This window comes from Epinephelus lanceolatus, chromosome 3, assembly GCF_041903045.1.
Source record: "Epinephelus lanceolatus isolate andai-2023 chromosome 3, ASM4190304v1, whole genome shotgun sequence".
Taxonomy (NCBI): Eukaryota; Metazoa; Chordata; class Actinopteri; order Perciformes; family Serranidae; genus Epinephelus; species Epinephelus lanceolatus.
This window is the reverse complement of record NC_135736.1, coordinates 10,368,162-10,385,705: the sequence shown is the minus strand read 5'-3', so window position 1 is coordinate 10,385,705 and position 17,544 is coordinate 10,368,162. Positions and strand designations below refer to the sequence as shown.

The 17,544-nt window shown below is 42.0% G+C and overlaps 1 protein-coding gene across 16 annotated transcripts in view; it reads right to left on the bottom strand.

The window, feature by feature from the left end:
• ptprdb (protein tyrosine phosphatase receptor type Db) overlaps window positions 1–17,544 on the bottom strand; it is a 221,123-nt gene that overhangs the window by 126,112 nt on the left and 77,467 nt on the right. The window contains exon 1 of one of the 16 annotated variants that reach the window (XM_078164843.1): window positions 5,987–6,127. The exons of the other annotated variants lie outside the window; for them this stretch is intronic. The gene's annotated coding sequence lies outside the window, so the exon portion shown is untranslated. Of the gene's footprint in view, window positions 1–5,986; window positions 6,128–17,544 lie in introns of those variants that run through there. 16 annotated transcript variants of the gene reach the window in all.

Sequence of the window (17,544 nt, the reverse complement as noted above, 5' to 3'; positions counted from 1 at the left end):
AAGATATCTGAATGAAAATGGGTTCTATGGGTACGCATGAATCCCTGCTAATCTTCAGACAGCTTGGTCCCAGTAAATGTTTTGATTCTTACAGTCAATGTACTCCTTCAAATTGAAAGCTGTAAACTTGGCTTTTTAAGGAAAAGGACAATCAGACTATTTGAAGAATTACGAATCACCTAACATGTACAGATACAAATCATATTAATTTAGGACTGTTGTGGAACTCAAAAAGTATTAGTCTATGCACATCAGATTAATGACAATGTTAATTACAAAATAAGATACTAAAGTATATCAGTATGGGGGATGGGCATTTTCGGGAACTTCCATATTCAAGTACTCCCATTTACTTATTATAGAGTACTCAAGTACTCACAAAGAGGGCGTCAGTAGCGTAGTGGATAGTGCCGGCGCCCCATGTACAGTCATGTTATCATGTGGGAGGTTGGGCAGGAATTACTATATACATTGAATGAATACTGATATCCAAACGAGTACTCATGCCTATTCCTAATCAATGTGGGACTTCTCTCCATTTTGTGTCTGCAATGTGCCTTTTTACTTTAACAGCCTAACGGAATCCCTGAAATTGAGTTCTAGCTTTTAGTTTTGGTGTGCCACGCCAAGATTGTCAATGGCCAAATCTGGATGAAAATTTCTGGCAGCACCACTGGCAGTGATGGTTACCACAGCTGACTAAAGAGATGAGCGCCACCTACAGGAGGTTTTTAAGAGGAAAGAGCTGCTTCCAATGTTTGACTGACATGTAATCTCTGGGAAAATACCACAGCAGTGACCGCTTAGCGCCAAAGATGTTGCCAAAAGGCAAAAAAACAAAGATCTGGATGGCTGCCAACTCAAGTGAATAAAGTTACATATTCTGTCGCTTCAAAAAATTGGAGCAAACAGAGTCTGAGAGGCCTATCTTTGGATCTGTGCACTGTAGGAAAAAAGCAACCCCTGACAGCGATTTCACAGACATCAACAGAGCTTTACGGCTGCGTCGATGGGACAGTGATTAAAGGAGCGAATAATAAGATGTAATGCAAACACATGTCACACAGGCGCCACTGAGAGGGGAGGCAATCAGAGAGGATATGAGAGGAGAGGACACAGCCAAAACTAAAGGAAATTGAAAGGAATAAATTATCAAACAAATAAATAGCTTTAGAAAACGGAAAGGACGGAGGACCTAGGACAGAGAGGGCCACGGGAGAACGGCTGTAAACAGCAGCAAATCCTCTGGCAGAGAGAAAGAAGTGATGTGGAAGTCCTGCAGCCGTGCCACTAAGCCCCCGCTGCAGATTAAACTGTATAGTAGTAAGGAGGGGTGGGGGGAGGCGAGAGACAGATAGAACGAGAGGGAGTCAGAAAGAGCAAGAGAAAAAGAACTGCAGAGGGAAAATAAGGCTTTGTGGTCTGGCACCGGTTTTGCTATGTCAAACCATCATGCGTGCCATGGGGATAGAAGACGGGGGAGAAGGCAGCACACCACGGGTGAGATAGAGAGACAGGGAGAAGACGTTAATCGAAGTAGGAGGACAGGGAAAAGTAGACAAAGACATTAAATGCGAGGAAGAAAGCGAGTAGGAAGAGGAGGGAAACACATCAGCCTCCGCTGTGGAAGCCTGAACACGTTTGGCTCAGATCGTGTGTCTGTCTCTGTGTGTGTGAGTTTGTGTAAGTGTGGTTAGAAAATGGAATTGTTGTGGTTGAGCCTGGCTCCTTCAGAGTGTCTCCCTCTGATTGGAACATGGAGGGGTGGAGGGGTGGGGGGCTGTGAAGGGATCGCCCCAACCACAAACTCTCTGTCTCTGTCATTGTCTCTCTTTCTTTCTATTTATCTCTCCCCCTCTGAATCTCCTCTATTTTTGTCTGTTGCTCATTACACATATCTTGTGCCTCTTCTCTGTGAAAACACACACACACGAGGCACACACAGCATATGTAATAAATATGGAAATCTGATGCCATGTCTCTGTTGTGGAAGCAGAACACTGCTAAAAATGTCCGTGAGCGAAAATGTTGTGCTTGCTACGTACTGCCACTACAACGCTTTGATACAGAAAAATCAAAATAAAAAAGAAACAACGAAGCAGTTTTGTAGTGAAGAAAGGAGATGGCACAAAAGCGGAAGATGGAGAGAAAAGAGACAAACAGAGAGAACAAAACCCGCCTGAGTGGAGAACAGATGAAGTGAGGGAAGTCTTAAGTTAAATTTTTAATATCTCACCATATGCTCCTCTCCACAGGTGAAGACTTTTTTGCTATTAATTACCAATTCACAGCCTGTATGTGGGTGTGATTGCGTGATGGATGGATGAAAACAGAGAAAGCAGGAGCAGAGTGAGGGACAAAGGAACAAAAAGAGCCTAAAAGTGATAAAAAGGTACAAAATGAACAGGGAACTCACAAATCAAACGGAAAGATGACAAAAAAACATACTATTGATTGGGCTGAGATGGTTGGAGAGGTCTGGGAAAGCGAGAGCAAGGGGGGAGCAATCGAGAAGTCAGACAGAGAAAAGGACAGGAAGGCTGAACTGACGGACAGATGATAGGGGACGAGACGAGATAGATTGGAAGCTGTCCCCTCCGACTGCCAGGTAAAATCAATAGCAGCGCTGTGCCTCCTCCGCTCCTCTCAGCTGCTCGTCCACCTCCCCCACTCCTCTCTTCTCCACATCCTATCACTTTTGCGAGCGGCGACGCAGCTGGATGCTGGCTAACCGTAGGTGAAGTGGGAGCCTCCCGCCTGCCCACTCTGACTGTTACAGGCTGTTTTCACCACAAGGCTGTCTCTCAAAATAGCTTCTTTGAAAACCTTTACATAAACAGTTTGATTCTAGAGAGGCAGCATTGCAATTACAGTTTTTGCAGGTAGGTTATTTTCTTACTCCTCTGCCTGATCGGGCAAGAAATAAGCCAAATGTATGACTGTGAAACAAAAATGAACTTTTTAAACAGCAAACTTCACTTTTCTGTTCTGAAACTGTGTTTTTTCTTGGCCAAGTTGTTTGCAGTGGGAAAAGTTGACCCTGGCTCTGCTGACCTGCCCATGTCTTCCTGGTTTAGACTGCGTTGGCCTGGTCTGTGGGAACCAAAGGCGCAGTCACTATAATTACCATCCCAACTCATAACATCCCTGACCTTAACATCACCTCTCCTAACCTGACCCAACCCTCAGGGCAACAGCATGGACATTTCCGGCATGTATGCGTACATGCGCAGGCACAGCACTATGTATTTGTGCACACAGACATGCAGAAATGCGCTGACAAACATGCAATCCACAAACACACACACACACACACACACACACACTCACACACACAGCTGGCTCTGCAGACACTGGCATCCATCACATCTTGTGAAACTTAATCTCTCTGAGAGGAGGAACAGCTGCAGTGGCACGCATGTACATGCACACACACATGCACATATGTGCATGCACACACACAGCACATTAACACAGTGGAAGATCAGTTGGGGTAAAGCACTTGTTCATCCACAGACTGGCACGTGACAAGACACCTCTGACCTGAGAGCAGCAGGCTATGGTCGTAAAACAGGTTGCAGTCCACTTGCCTGATGTGCCCAAATGCATCTAGTGTCGCAGAAATAGCTCTCGTGATGAGTTTTTTGAAATACTGAACACATTCAATACTTACTTCCTTAACATCCTGCATTGGTATTTTAGAAGATTAATACTTCACTTCATCATCAGCATCTCTCCAATGTACAATGTAGGCCTCATAACATGTAAATATCATCAATTATTTGTTCATTAAGATAACTATCATCTAGATGTTACATTCTGGAGACAAAACATGACAAAACACCCACTGCGCAGGCTTTTCATTGCAACACTTCGTATGGATTAAAGGGACAGAACCAAAATAAAAAAAAACAACATATTTTTCTCTCTTACCTGTAGTGTGAGTTGCAGAGTGTTGGAGATATTGGCCATAAAGATGTCTGCCTTCTCTCAAATATAACTGAACTAGATGGCACATGGCTTTTAGTGCTAAAAGCCCCCAAAAAATACATTTGAAAAACTCAACAGCAATGTGAAATCATGACCTTGTTACTTAAGATAATCCACAGACCTTGTTGTGAGCAGTTTCATGTAGGAACTACTTTCTTTCAATGATAGGCTGCTTGTGACAGTGCAAGATGTAAAAATGAATGGCGTCCTCCTTGTATCAGCTGTAACATTAGCGAACTCAGTGGTGCTAGATGAGCTAGCAGTAGGTGCACGCTTCCTTCTGTGCAGTGATTCGGTTGGTGAGTGTAGTTCAGTAGAAAGAAAATAGTTGTCCATGAAACTGCTCACAACAAGGTCTGTGGATTATCTTGAGTAACCAGGTCATGATTTCTGGAAAGAGACATTGCTGTTGAGTTCTTCGAATGAATTTTTTGCTTTGGGCATCACAAGCCAAGCGCCATCTAGTTTCATTATACTGGAGAGAAGGCAGACATCTCTACAGCTGATAACTCCAACACTCAGCAACTCACACCAAAACAATCTAGATCGATAGAAAGTTCTCCAGGCAAGAGGAAAAATATGTGCTTTTGATTTTAGGGTTAACTGTCCCTTTAAAGTCCTGAGAGAAACTGTATAAATAACTACAGATGGAAGATGAGGCAAACACGTACCACTCTCACTGTCTTTCTATATATACTTAAGTGGATGTCTCTCTCTCACATACTCAAACCTAATTGCTGTAAAAGTACTTGCATGATTGATTTGTAAGCTAGTGAGGTTTGTAATGCTGCCATAGACAGTGTTTGAGCAAGACTGCTGACTCCTGCCGAACACATACACACACACACACGCGCGCGCGCAGCCATCAGCACATTAGAGCACATTACAGTCATTGAGTTATGCAGCGCCATAAAGCGAAACATAAATGTCACAACCTGTACGCAATCACCACATATCACAGGTGAGAGTAAGAATGTGTGGAGTGATAAATCTGGGCACTGGAAATCAATCAAAGTGTCTAATTTCCAATAGCATCTCTCAAAAATGTTCTCAAATGGATTGAATACAGGCTGGTAGAGTGAAACCCACAGACAGAAACCCACCCATATAATCCACTGTGGCCTATTGGAGTCTGAAGTGGTTCATGCAGATTTGCATAAATTCGCAGCCCACTCAAACCAGGTTGAACTGACTGACAGCCATTAACAAATCATATGGCTTTGTGTCTGCGTGCACCTTTAAATGTCCATTGAGCGTGTCTGTGTGCCCGGTGGCATCGGTTCAGTCATGAGAAAATACCTCAGAGCATGTTCTGAGGGGGAGCACCAAAAACCTCAGGCAGGCACCAACCCCAGTGAAAACCAAGCGGTTTACAGCCTCCTTAATCTCTCATCAGCATTTTAAAAAAAACTAATTTCAAGAGCCGCCCTGTAGTGAAAAGAACTGTAATAACCTCACAGTCAGTTTGAGAAGGATGCAAAGCAATAACCAGAACCAAACTGTATTTACAGTACATTATTATTACCATGACACCACAGGAAATAAAGAGCAGTGTTGAATGACAGTCATATTGTGCTGTGAGCTCCAATACAAATAACATTAGGAGGGCATGGGGAATGATAATACACAGCATTGATCAGGCTAAATTGAGATCAATATGAACTCGCTATTTACTGCCACAGAAACAAGTCCTAAATATTATAGAAATATCACAATGATTTTCCACGAGTGCAAATCCAGAGGCAAGGTGACCACCTGAAACACCAATAAAACAACTAACAGTTCATGCTGAGGAGGGAAGATAAGGGTGTCAGTCATATGTGTTTGACAGTGGACTGGCACACACACACACACACACACACACACACATCTGAAGGGATAAGCGGAGATGCGTATAGGCGCTTCGCACTGGAATACATGATCATGAGAAGTTAACGCTCTGTCATGACTGTCAACAAACAACAACTGCACAGAAAATGATCAGAGACACGCTCACCATATTCGCAGTCTGAATAGATTCAAGCTCTCCGTCCGTCCGTCGTCTGCCTGTGTAACATCCACCGTGGCTGCAGCCGCTCTGCCCAAATAATCCAGCACCGTGCGTCTGTTTTCCTCCTCTCCCTCCCTCTCTCTCTCCCTCCCTCTCTCTCTTTCTGTCTGTCTCTCTCTCCCTCTCTCTCTCTCTCTCTCTCTCTCTCTCTCTCTCGCTCCAATAATTTCCTACCCGGTGAGTATACGACTCGGTAAGGTAGCCGCTAAGTCCCCCGGTATGGTGGCTGCTGGAGTGAAGTTGGGGGCAGATTTAAAGCTGCAGACGCCGCGCGTAATCCCTGCGACGTTATTTTGGGGAGTTCATAACGTGGTGTGTGTGTGTGTGGATGCGAGCTGGAGTCGCCAAAAGGGCTCCGGTTTTCTTTGTCATCACTCCCTCGCCCGGTAAGACATGAAATCGTCCCGGCGGACCAGTGGAGACGAGGAGGATGGATCGATGAGGAATGTAATGTCAATCTTAAACCATTTGGTCACATATTCAGTTTGAATATTTAATGAAATCAACAGAAACGCCAATGCACTGGCGTCAGATGCTGTTTCACCTTTTAAATAAGATTCTTAAAATAACTGGGAGAAGTCAATGTTTTTTCTCAATGGTTTTATTAAAATTTAAACTCAATTCTAGATTAAATCTCTGTTTAGTTTTCTTGTTTCCAGCAGACGAAAAGGCTCTTTGCGGTAATGTTGGGTTTTGGAGATTAGGAAAGGGCACAATCACAGGCTCAATTCATCCGCGGAGACAAGTGGACTCGATCTCATCTCAAGCGAGGAGCAGCTCTTTGATAAACTCGGTTATTGCCTGGACATTTCGTGTTATATAAGCCACGTTTCCAAGTCATGGTCAGTGGCCACATAAAAAGGAATCCATGGGGTCATATTCAAGGGGGCAACAGGAAAGAAATATTTTACTACTGTTTTGCATAATAGATGTGAGACCACAGTTATTTCAGTCTCAAAGTTCCTCATTTCCCACTGCGTCAACTACAGTTGTATGATTAAAATTGAATAAAACCCAAATTCCCTCTATATGGGACTGCTGCAAGGGCATAAGTTCATTTCAATTATGATAGGGAAAAATGACACAGGGAGTTTGGGGGTCTTCCACTTGAAAATCTTGAGCATCAAACACTTACTTTCCTGCATACTGGTGCATTTTTATGCTCCAGTTTGTGCATTCTACATCAGTTTATGGTGTAAATGTCTTTAATTTTTTGTCAGAATGAAAGTCCTTTGAATGAAAGCTACTCCCATGTTTTTATTGGGGGGTACAAAAGCACATGTTCTAAATATTGAGGGGGACATGCGCCCCCACCAATAATCTACACTTGCTACTTAGAGCACAACATGATCATGACAGTATACATGTGTGTTTTTGCCTTGTATATGAAATTTGATACATTATTTTTATTTCCTATTCCTGCCTATTTAGGCAAATGGACTTGCTTGCCTTTGACTAGTACGGAGTTGCAGGTTTTAAACCCTGTGTCTAAAGCCTGCAACTCCGTACAAGTCATTTAGAACTGAAGAAGCTCCTTGTATGAGAGGCGAAACGTCTTCAAGAAACGCAAGCAAGTCCAGTTGCCTACGATATAGCACTTATGATTACCATGACCTGGATGACTGAGAATCTTCACCGACAAATTGTAAGAAAACATTCCAGTGAAGATAGCTGTTATCAAATGAATCACTGACTGAGCTGACTTCTGCATGACAGCACATGAAGCACAAGACATTGGGGAGTATGTCATGAGCTGCTGCAGATATGATGTATATGTATATGTACGTGTATGTATATGTTGTGTAAAAAACTTTTAAGAGTGTCAGCAGTGGCGGAGCAGGGGGGTGGCTTCTGGGGCTCCAGCCCCAAATGTTTTCTCAAAAAGCCACAAACCTTCTAGGTTCATTGAATACCCTTAGCCTGGTGTCATTCAGACAATATGTTGTTTATCCTACTATGCTATTCTGTAAAGAAATGTTAACTGTTCTGTTGTCCTAATACACAATTCAGAGTATAGAGTGGTGCAGGAATGAGTCCTAAAACCCAGAAATGAGTTAGCATTTTAGCACTCCTGATTCCCTTGTCTCAAAGTCAATGGGCTTTCTGAATGGGTTTTTGGTTTGATGCCTGAAAAAAGGTCTGTGGTTAACATAAGCTTATGAAATTTTCCCATTTTATTCTACAACATAAAATACATCATTAAGTGATGATTGGACCAGGGTGACGCTAACTTACAGATCAAAAAACACAATCATCCCTGCAGCACTCTATTGAAGACCACATTTGCTTGGCATTGTACTGCGTTCTTGGTTTGCATTAATTTGTAATTAGAGCAGCCCAGATTATTATGGCATGGATTCAAACATAGCAGATTATTCAGTACAACATTCACTGTATAAACTCTACTCAAACACAGTATAACAAAATAGCTTTTAAGATTGGTGTTTATGCAAAATTCCTACCCTACATATATTATGTAACTTAAAAATAGAAACATCAGACAAGTTTTGCTTCTTTTTAGGTTGCAGGAGTAGAAATTAGTCATCCTCAGTATTTGTTGTATTATGGCTTCAGAATGATGAAGACAGTTGGAGAACAATTAGATTCAAACAGAATGTAGGCTCTGCAGCCTGGTTCTTCAACAGGAACACCTTGGGGATTCTTTGGTTTACTGCAGATGGGCTGCCAAAATATTGTTTCACAATTTTTTAAAAAGTTTTTTTTTCCTTTTAAAAAAGTAAAATGTCTGAAAATACACAACATGAATCCAACATATTTTACCATTTGCATCAATGTGTTTTTGTGAGTGTGAAGCTTCCTCTCTCACCTACCTGAAAAGCAAATACAAGTCAAGACAGAAACTGATATGGCCCTCTACCTGACCTCCATCTGCCCAATTTAATATGCTCCTCAATTTTTATACAACACATGAAGCAGGGGGTCCCTGCTCTGTCTCTGTTTTGAATAAGGTAGTCTCGCCACCAGACAATCAGAGATCTCCGCCTTCTGATAGTCTGGGGACACTCCTTTCTAAAGTGTGTTTAACACACCGGCAAAAACGGCTGGCAACAAAGCAACGCCTCTTGCATTTTTGAAAAGGACACGCCTTCTCGGAAATGTGCGCTCCCACTTTTCTCGTCCGCAAGGAAACAAACACAGAGAGAGCTTGAAAATGAATGCCGAGAGATTAAACTCCGTTTTATCAAACGTGTGCTCATCCGTGAAGAAAATATTTTTTCCAGCTGATGTCTTAGTTACAACATGATTGAGCTATCTGGAGTAGTTTCATGTCGTATCCGACAACAGGAGGCTTTTAACAGATGACGTCCTGATGTTAGCTTTGCTGCTGCTGTTAGCTGTCCCTGTCAGCTGCAGCCACTGATGCTTTCTAGACATTGTGATTTCCCAAAACTGAATAAATACGACGCATCGCAATACAAAACTGCTTTGCTAGCTCAATCATGTTGTAACTAAGATATCCGCTGGAAAAGATTTTTTTTTCACGGACCGCTTAATGAGTTATTACCTATTACAGACACCGCTAACGGCTAACAGGGCTAACAGCTAACGGTTAGCCCAGCTAAACGTGCACACAGAAATAGTAATGTTTGTTCAGTCATTGTGTTTATAGACTTTACAAACATCGGATTAAAAAATGTGATATATAGGCTATATATAGCTAAAAGCTCTGCTGGTTTTCTACCCGGAAGTATTTGTAAACAACAAGGTGATTCCCTCTAACGTTATAGTCCGGCCGGACGGATGAGTCATGGCCTTGTAAAAGATTATGTTTGTTTCTTTTAGTTGGCGAGAATGTGTCGCCGCAAACGCGACAAACATCCACTGAACTTTGACGGCGTTTTCTGCGAGCGCGGCTGAGCCATTTTGTACCACTACACGTGTTTCTAGTGGGACTATGTTTACAAGCACAAGAGTTCAGCGAGCCACCGAAGGACCGCCCTGTAGATTTACTATTGGTTCTGCAACGTAGGGAGTTTTTTTAAACTCTGAAATTGTATCCGCCCATCTAAACACAAAATCAGGGAGAAAGTCATCAGTCTTTAGTTAAGCAAAGCGTCTAAAGACTGACTTGTGAGTCTATGAATAAGGAGTCTTTGGCCTAGAGAACATTGGAGACCCCTGCTCTACAGGAGGATTTCTTTCCTTGGCACCCATCATGCTTCTCTTAAATGATGTACAGATTTGAAGGCATTCTATTTCCTGTGGCTTTTAAAAAGTGTATAAAGCTGCTGTATTGGGGAAAAAATCCCTGGTTGAGCACACCTCCAGACTGTTCTAGGTTTGGGCTGAGCCCTGATTCCCTGAATGTTTACAACATATGGCTCCGCCCCTGGGAGTCAGGACCGTCTGTGTGCTGACACAGAGACAGAAGTCAGCAAAAGAGGGAGAAAAGGGGAGACAGGCTTAACACCAATTTTCAGTCTTGAGCAAATACTTGAGGCGCACACACGCGCACACACACTCACACACACACACACACCTGCACGCAGACTTATCTGGGTGTGCTGACCTAGAACACCAAACACAATCAGTGGTGCAGCAGATTCCCATCAGCGCAATGTAAATGAGATGGAGGAGCGTAAACGTGCTTTGTTGCAGAAACTCGTCAGCTCAGTGGGTACAAGAAAACACAACCTCAGGCTGGGGACACACACGCACGTGGACACACACGTACACAGATGCAAGCCCTCACACACACCAGAGACAGATGTGTATGCCCACACATACACAACAGGGTTGTGCACACACTCAGAGTCACACACGCTCACAGACACTAAAAAGATAATAAGTCAGCACATAAGAGATAAGGGGTTTGCTATCGAGATAACTTTAATGGCTAAAATAGAATCTAGAGCTGCGTTTGATGGACCTCATGACACAGTATCACCCTGCACACACATGCATACACACATCTGCACAATGCACATGCATGGAGCTGCAACACACTGTTGTGTTATGACAATGTAGGTTGTATACCTCTAATAAATATGTCATATGTAGCATGTTGCATGTTGCATATGATGCTGTTTTGTTGCTTAGTACCCCATTGCCCTCTCACTGTCAACATATATCAACACTTCCAGCTCTCAATTAAATATTTAGGCGATCCACTGATAAATATGTATAGATATATGCGTTCAATATTCAATGCATGTGTATGCATGGATGCTTTCTGTATGTGAAAACACATGACTGTCCACACACATGTTCACTCCAGCTCTCACACTCCCCGCGGGCAAACTGTGCACACTGTCAACCTACTAATTTATCAGTTTTCAATGTTTTTTAAGTCATGCGTGAACTCTGCCTTTCTTCAGCACTCTGCATCCACTGTCACTAACCCCGCTCAACACATCATGTTCTCTGAGCCTCCAGCAACACACAAATTTGGGTGAAGAACAAGCTGAAATTGCACCCCCAATGTATTAGAGATACTGAATTAAGTAGGCTTAATAAAATGCTCTAGGTTGTAGCATGGGATTTTTGAAAAAAAAAAAAATAAATAAAAAATTAGAGTACATTGTTTTCATAGAAAATGTCCTGCTCACTTATGGATTTCATCCTGTGATTCAGAGATTCAGAGTCCTATGCTTTACATATCACACCACCAGCAGTATGTGGGCTTTGAATGGTCTAATGCTCTAAAAATAGCAAAAGTGTGACTGATAAGAAATATATAAAATGTCCACCTATCCTTTGTTTTACAACCTCCTGACATTCTACATGGAGAGTGGTGAAAACTGGAATTAATTTTGCATCTTTAATCTGCTAGTGGCTGTACCAATATCCACCTTCGGTCAACATCATATAGTCATAATAGTTAGTTAGTTGCCACAATGAAAGATGCTCCCCTGGACATACAATGTAGTGAAGAAAGTGATATTTTTTCTCAATGGTTCAGGTAACCTGTGAGCTAGATATTGACCTGATGGTGGCACTAGAGGGATTACTGGAGATTTCCAAGTTACAGTACAAGAAGAACTTGTGTATCCGCCCAATAGACCAAAACTTTGTTGGAACACTGGACTGATGGGGCACTGGATAAATTGTAGCCATTTACTGTATGTCTTGGACTGACCACTGTCAAAATGACAGGGGACCTCTCCTACAGACATCCAATAACATTAATGATGGCTCCATTCCATTTAGGTGTGGCAGGAGCTCATGACAGCGAGTCAGTTTGCACAATGCTGGAGCCCTGAAACCAGGACACATACTGTACTGTAAATGGAAAGCAACCATCATTAATGTCATTACTTACACCAGTGTGTGACAAGCCAAAGACGCCTGCCATTAGTTAGGTGTATTTCTTTACAAACCAGCTGAGCTGCCATAGACTGCCATTATAGAAGAAGTCTTTCATTTTAGAGTGCTACTTGAACTCAAACGTAAAGTGTACTTTCACAAAGTTTATACAATAAACTACAAAAACATTTTTATGACCATTCTTTTGTTTCCTATTAAGAAAATGGGTACTTTTGCCTGTCCAGAAAGGAAGCTCATTATTTTTTTTTCCTTTTTAAATCATAACAAAAACAAAAATAAAAAAAAGTACACTAACAATTGTTAGTACTTCGCTCATAACCTTGAATGAGGGGACCAAACTATAACAGCACAAGAAACAGTGCTTTCCTCTGTGTGCAAAAAGGACTTGCATCAGAGACTGTGTGGTTTACTGCATAAACCCATACCATATATAGGCTACTGTGTGTCATGCAATATACTCTGAGACAATGGTGGCTTATGCAACACACTTTAGGTTTAACCTTCACACGTTTCCTTCAAGAAGAAGACTGTCCTCCTCTTTTACAACCAAATAGTTTTTACGAGCAGAAATTACGACCCATTTTTGCATTTTTTTTGTTAGTCAGCAGCCTCTAGTGGCAAGAGTAATAATTCTGGGAACAAAAGAGGAAGTCAGGCGACAAAGTATAAAAAGCAAGAATGTCTGCTCGAGGTGGGAGGGGAGGTGGATGGGTCAAACAAGCAACAGACTTTTCTCCAGGAGACAGGTGTCCATGTCCTGTGGGAAACTAAGTCAGTGTGATTTTTTTTTGACAATGAAACATTAGCCTTTTTTACACAGAAATCACTCTATAGGGCCGCTAAGTCCCTTCTTTATGCTTACTTTGCATTTTTACATAGAACCAAACAATGGTAAGGTCATGCCGCCCCAGTGTGTGATTTTCTGTATAAAGCTATGGCCATTTTAAACAGGGTGCCTGCATCTCGCAAACAAAAGAGGCATGATGAGTGTGTCATTTAACAAGTGTAGACCTCTACTTTGACATGAAATGTGTGGACTTTCTTAACAATTACAATGACATAACATTTGCCGTCTCTGTTATATGGCGGCTGATCTCATCCTCTGCTCAGACGGTAAGGAGCTTCTGGACCTCATTGTTTTCCCAATTTGCAGACATTTTCGGCTGCTGTTTCTCTTCTTTGAGTTAGCCGCTAACTGCTTCTGGTGGCTTTTCAAATCTCCCGCTATGGTCAAAATATCCCACCTGTCCCACCCACGGTCCCGTCGTGCTGGCTGTCCCTTTTACACAGATGTTGATTTGGCACTGTAACTACCTTCACTGCTACCTTTTCTACAGAAAAGCGAGGTAGCATAACAGCGCAATATTCTGGCCTTAAACAGGCAGCTTAAAAGGGGCTATAGAATGCTGTATTTCACATGACGTATGTCACACAAGATAATAGACCAGAGGATATTGAAACACCAGTTTTCAGCTGATGCACATAACATAATGTGACAATTGACGTATGGATAAGCCATGCCCCCCTCCACTCATTCGGACAAACTATCAACATTCAGTGACCGGCGCAATGGCAGACCTGTGTCACAGTACATGGCATTTCGCGGTGCGCAATTGATGATTTTTGGGAACATAACGATCAGATGTCATTGAGAAGTAACCAAAAGGGCCTAAACTACGCAATGGAGGGATATATTAATCATTTTATTGTTGAGAAGGTCGATGAAAAGCTTAAATTACAAGCCAAAATTTACAGGTCACAGTGTACGCTTGTGAACCGCATCTCATTGCCGTCGCCATCAAAGACAACAAGTTAAAGTGCCACTGAAGTTAAGGTTTTTGGCTCAGAATATGAGAAAAGGATAACGGCCTTTTTACCATCTTTACCAAGAGTGTCTCTCTGTTAGTTTGGTGCTACAGTATTTACACTGAATCATTCAGCATAACGTTTGCCAACCTTTGTTATCTCTGCGATTACTGATAAATTAATGAAGCTAAGCTCCAGAAGTTAACATTAGCTTAACTAGAGCCCTTTGGACAACAGCTAATGTTAACAATGATGTACGATCACCAAAGTACAAAACTACAACAAAATAGGCTAATGTACTCCCAGCAAACAAGGTGACATGATGAACAAAACAGCTAGGAGCTAACGTTAGGCTAACGTTAGTTAACGTTAGCTAGAGATGTTAAAGATAACTTTATATTTCTTTCCAGCAAAGTGACAATATGTTGCCTCAAACACGATGTTGTCTTACCTTAGAACAGATATAGACATCAGTTAATCTTATTCACGTTGAGTTGATGTTGTGGTCTAACGTTACCACACAACTTTATCCAAAGGAGACACTTTTCTCAGTTGAGATGTGGTTTAAAGTGTAAAAAAAGTACATCTCGTCACCCAGCCTCTCAGGATATCCTGTGTCAGAGTTGCATGTACCGTATGCACACTGTTTGACCATTTTTAAACTTCAAATCTCTGAAAAAGCTCATAAAACTGAACAAAACTGACTTCCTGTAATGCATTTCAATGGACGCCCAGGCAGAGAATGTCCCAGTGTATGGGGATGGCTATACACACTGTGTTTGGCTCATCGCATTTGAGGGCGGGTCTTAGCCATAGGTCAACTAGCCACTTTGTAAGCATGCAGGTTGCAATAACATTAGCTATAATAGCTAGAAAAAAGAAAACTTTGCAAGATGGCTAAGTTGTTACTTACAATTCGCAGGTGACTTGTCAAGCTCAGTGTAGATTTGTGATGTGCCGGTTTCCTCTGACATATCTAGCACTAGACTTTTTTCTTTATAAATTATGAAACCATTTCCAATGTTTGACTTTTTCAACATCTTGCAAGAGTATCTGCAGACCTGTTATGGGTGGTCAGACTGTCATAGTCACAAAACTAGGCCTATCACTAAGTTTAAATGTCCTTGTCTGAGAATGACTAATAACTAATGTCGATGCATAATGAATTCTGTTGGATAACTATTTCTTTATTTATGGGCTATTTGGGATTTTGGGGTTAATGGTATATAAAAACAGAGCATTCAAATACTAATTTGGACATCAATCACTATGGCAACAATCGAAACTTTGAAGCATTTGGCTCAGCCCTACTGGTTTGTGACATTTCATAGACCAACATTAGTTGATTAATCAAGACAGTATCAGCAGATTAACCAACAATAAAGGAGCATTATAGAGTCAACCCACCCTCACATGACCCCTTGTAGAATATCAGGCTGCTGATATTTTACTGTGTGTAAGTGGAGGATAGCAATATGACAAGCAACATAAATGCTTAAAAACACAAAGACTCAGCACACGGCTCCTTGTTTCATCACCTTGAAAGTTCAGCTCATGACTTATAAGAGGGGTGCAGAGCTAAGGCCCATTAAAGCCATGACATTTCAATAACTGCCTCTAATCTCAGCATCATAGAAAGCCACAGTGCCTGCCACTTGCACAGACACATACACACATACACGCCTTAATCATAGATGCTTAATGATTGATGCCCCGCACATACTCTTGACCCCCCCCCACTGATGCATGACCCCACCCCCATACACACATGTACACAGAAAAACATTCCTCCAGCTTCAAATATTGATGACTTTTTGATAGACACACACACCCTCTCTCTTAGTAGATATGGAAAATAGCACTGTGTAAATGTCTTTGGCTGCACACACATGTACACACACATGCATCACACACACCACATCATTATCCCTTCCTTCCTTTAGGCACTGACTCGGCTTTAACCAGGTCTCCAGTCATTTGTTCCCCACCCAGACATGTAAGTGCTGCAGTGGGATGCTAACCATTAGTTTCTTGGCTGGTATAAGAAATGGCACCTTCACAAGTTGCACCTGGACAATTACAACCTTAATTTCATAGCGGGGGATGCTAATGCAGCTAACAAGGAGAGCGTGAGGGATATCAGTGGAGAGGCTGCTGGCTGGTTGATTATATATGAAAGCTGTATCCTTATCTATAGTCAAGATTTCTGGATTACACAAGGATAAACATGGATAACAACATTTTTTTATGTTCCATTTCGCTCCACACCTAACCTTCCTTTTACAATTTCTTTGCTACTCAGGTGTTAAAAGGCACTGATTGAGTCTTTTTGGCTCCTGTTGTAAAGATGTTGATTTGGCCCCAACAATAGCAATCCTCCTTTGGCTTAGCCATGGTGAAAAAAGGTCATTCAGATCTTTTGGAACAGTGAATTGATCAGTTTGATGTGTATATAAAATGTGCTTTTTTATCTACATATGGCTGCAAAAAAAAAATCTCCATTGCTGGAATTGATTTTCACAAACACAATAAGGATGAGTTCAGCCGGGCTGAATTATATGTTATAGGCTCAGAATGTTAAGCAGCGTTACAAAGAAACACTCAGGGAACATGCTGTGATATGCACTTTAATCATGCACAGGAGACAGATTCGCTGTGTGCTACAAAAGGCAGGAGTGTGTGTGCGCACCTGTGTGTTTGTGTGCAGAGTCAGAAAGGGTGAAAATGAGGGAGCGACAGCAAAAAATAGAAAAACATGAGAACGAGCAGCCTAGCAGTCCTAAAGAAGCTTTTATTGAACACTAAGAAGGGAATATAGAATGATGAACATCCAGCCTGCTCTTTTCACATCGAGGAAATTGCATTTGGGAATATTGAGCTGGCTGGTATGATGAAGTACACAACTCCTCCTCCACACTCACATGCAAACATGCACGCTTTCTTTTATGGTAGCGCATATTAGCAAGATAGAGAAGATCATATTTACAGAGTCAGAGCTGCACACGCGCATGGCACGCACACACAGGATTTCATTTAGTCTGTGAGCAAGGGTTGGATGAGCACTCCCTGCTATTGAAAGAGCGGAAATGAGAATCGGTGCAAACAGGGAGAGAGAGAGAAAAAAAGAAGGAAGAAAGGAAAAAAAAAACAGCGAGAGAAGAGGAAGTGGTAGAGAAAGGGAGACAGAATGCAGGAGGGAGGAATAAATGAGTGAATGATAAAAGAGAGAGAGAGAGAGAGAGAGAGAGAGTGTGTGTTAACGAGAGGGAGACATCCTCCACTTGTACCGTGGCCGACGTTATTTTAAAGGCTGTTGCTGATGCGGCTACAATTCATCCCAGCGTGAAAGAACACATCAGGATTATTTTCCAGAAAAAAAAAAAAATGAAAGAAAGAAATGATCAGTTTGG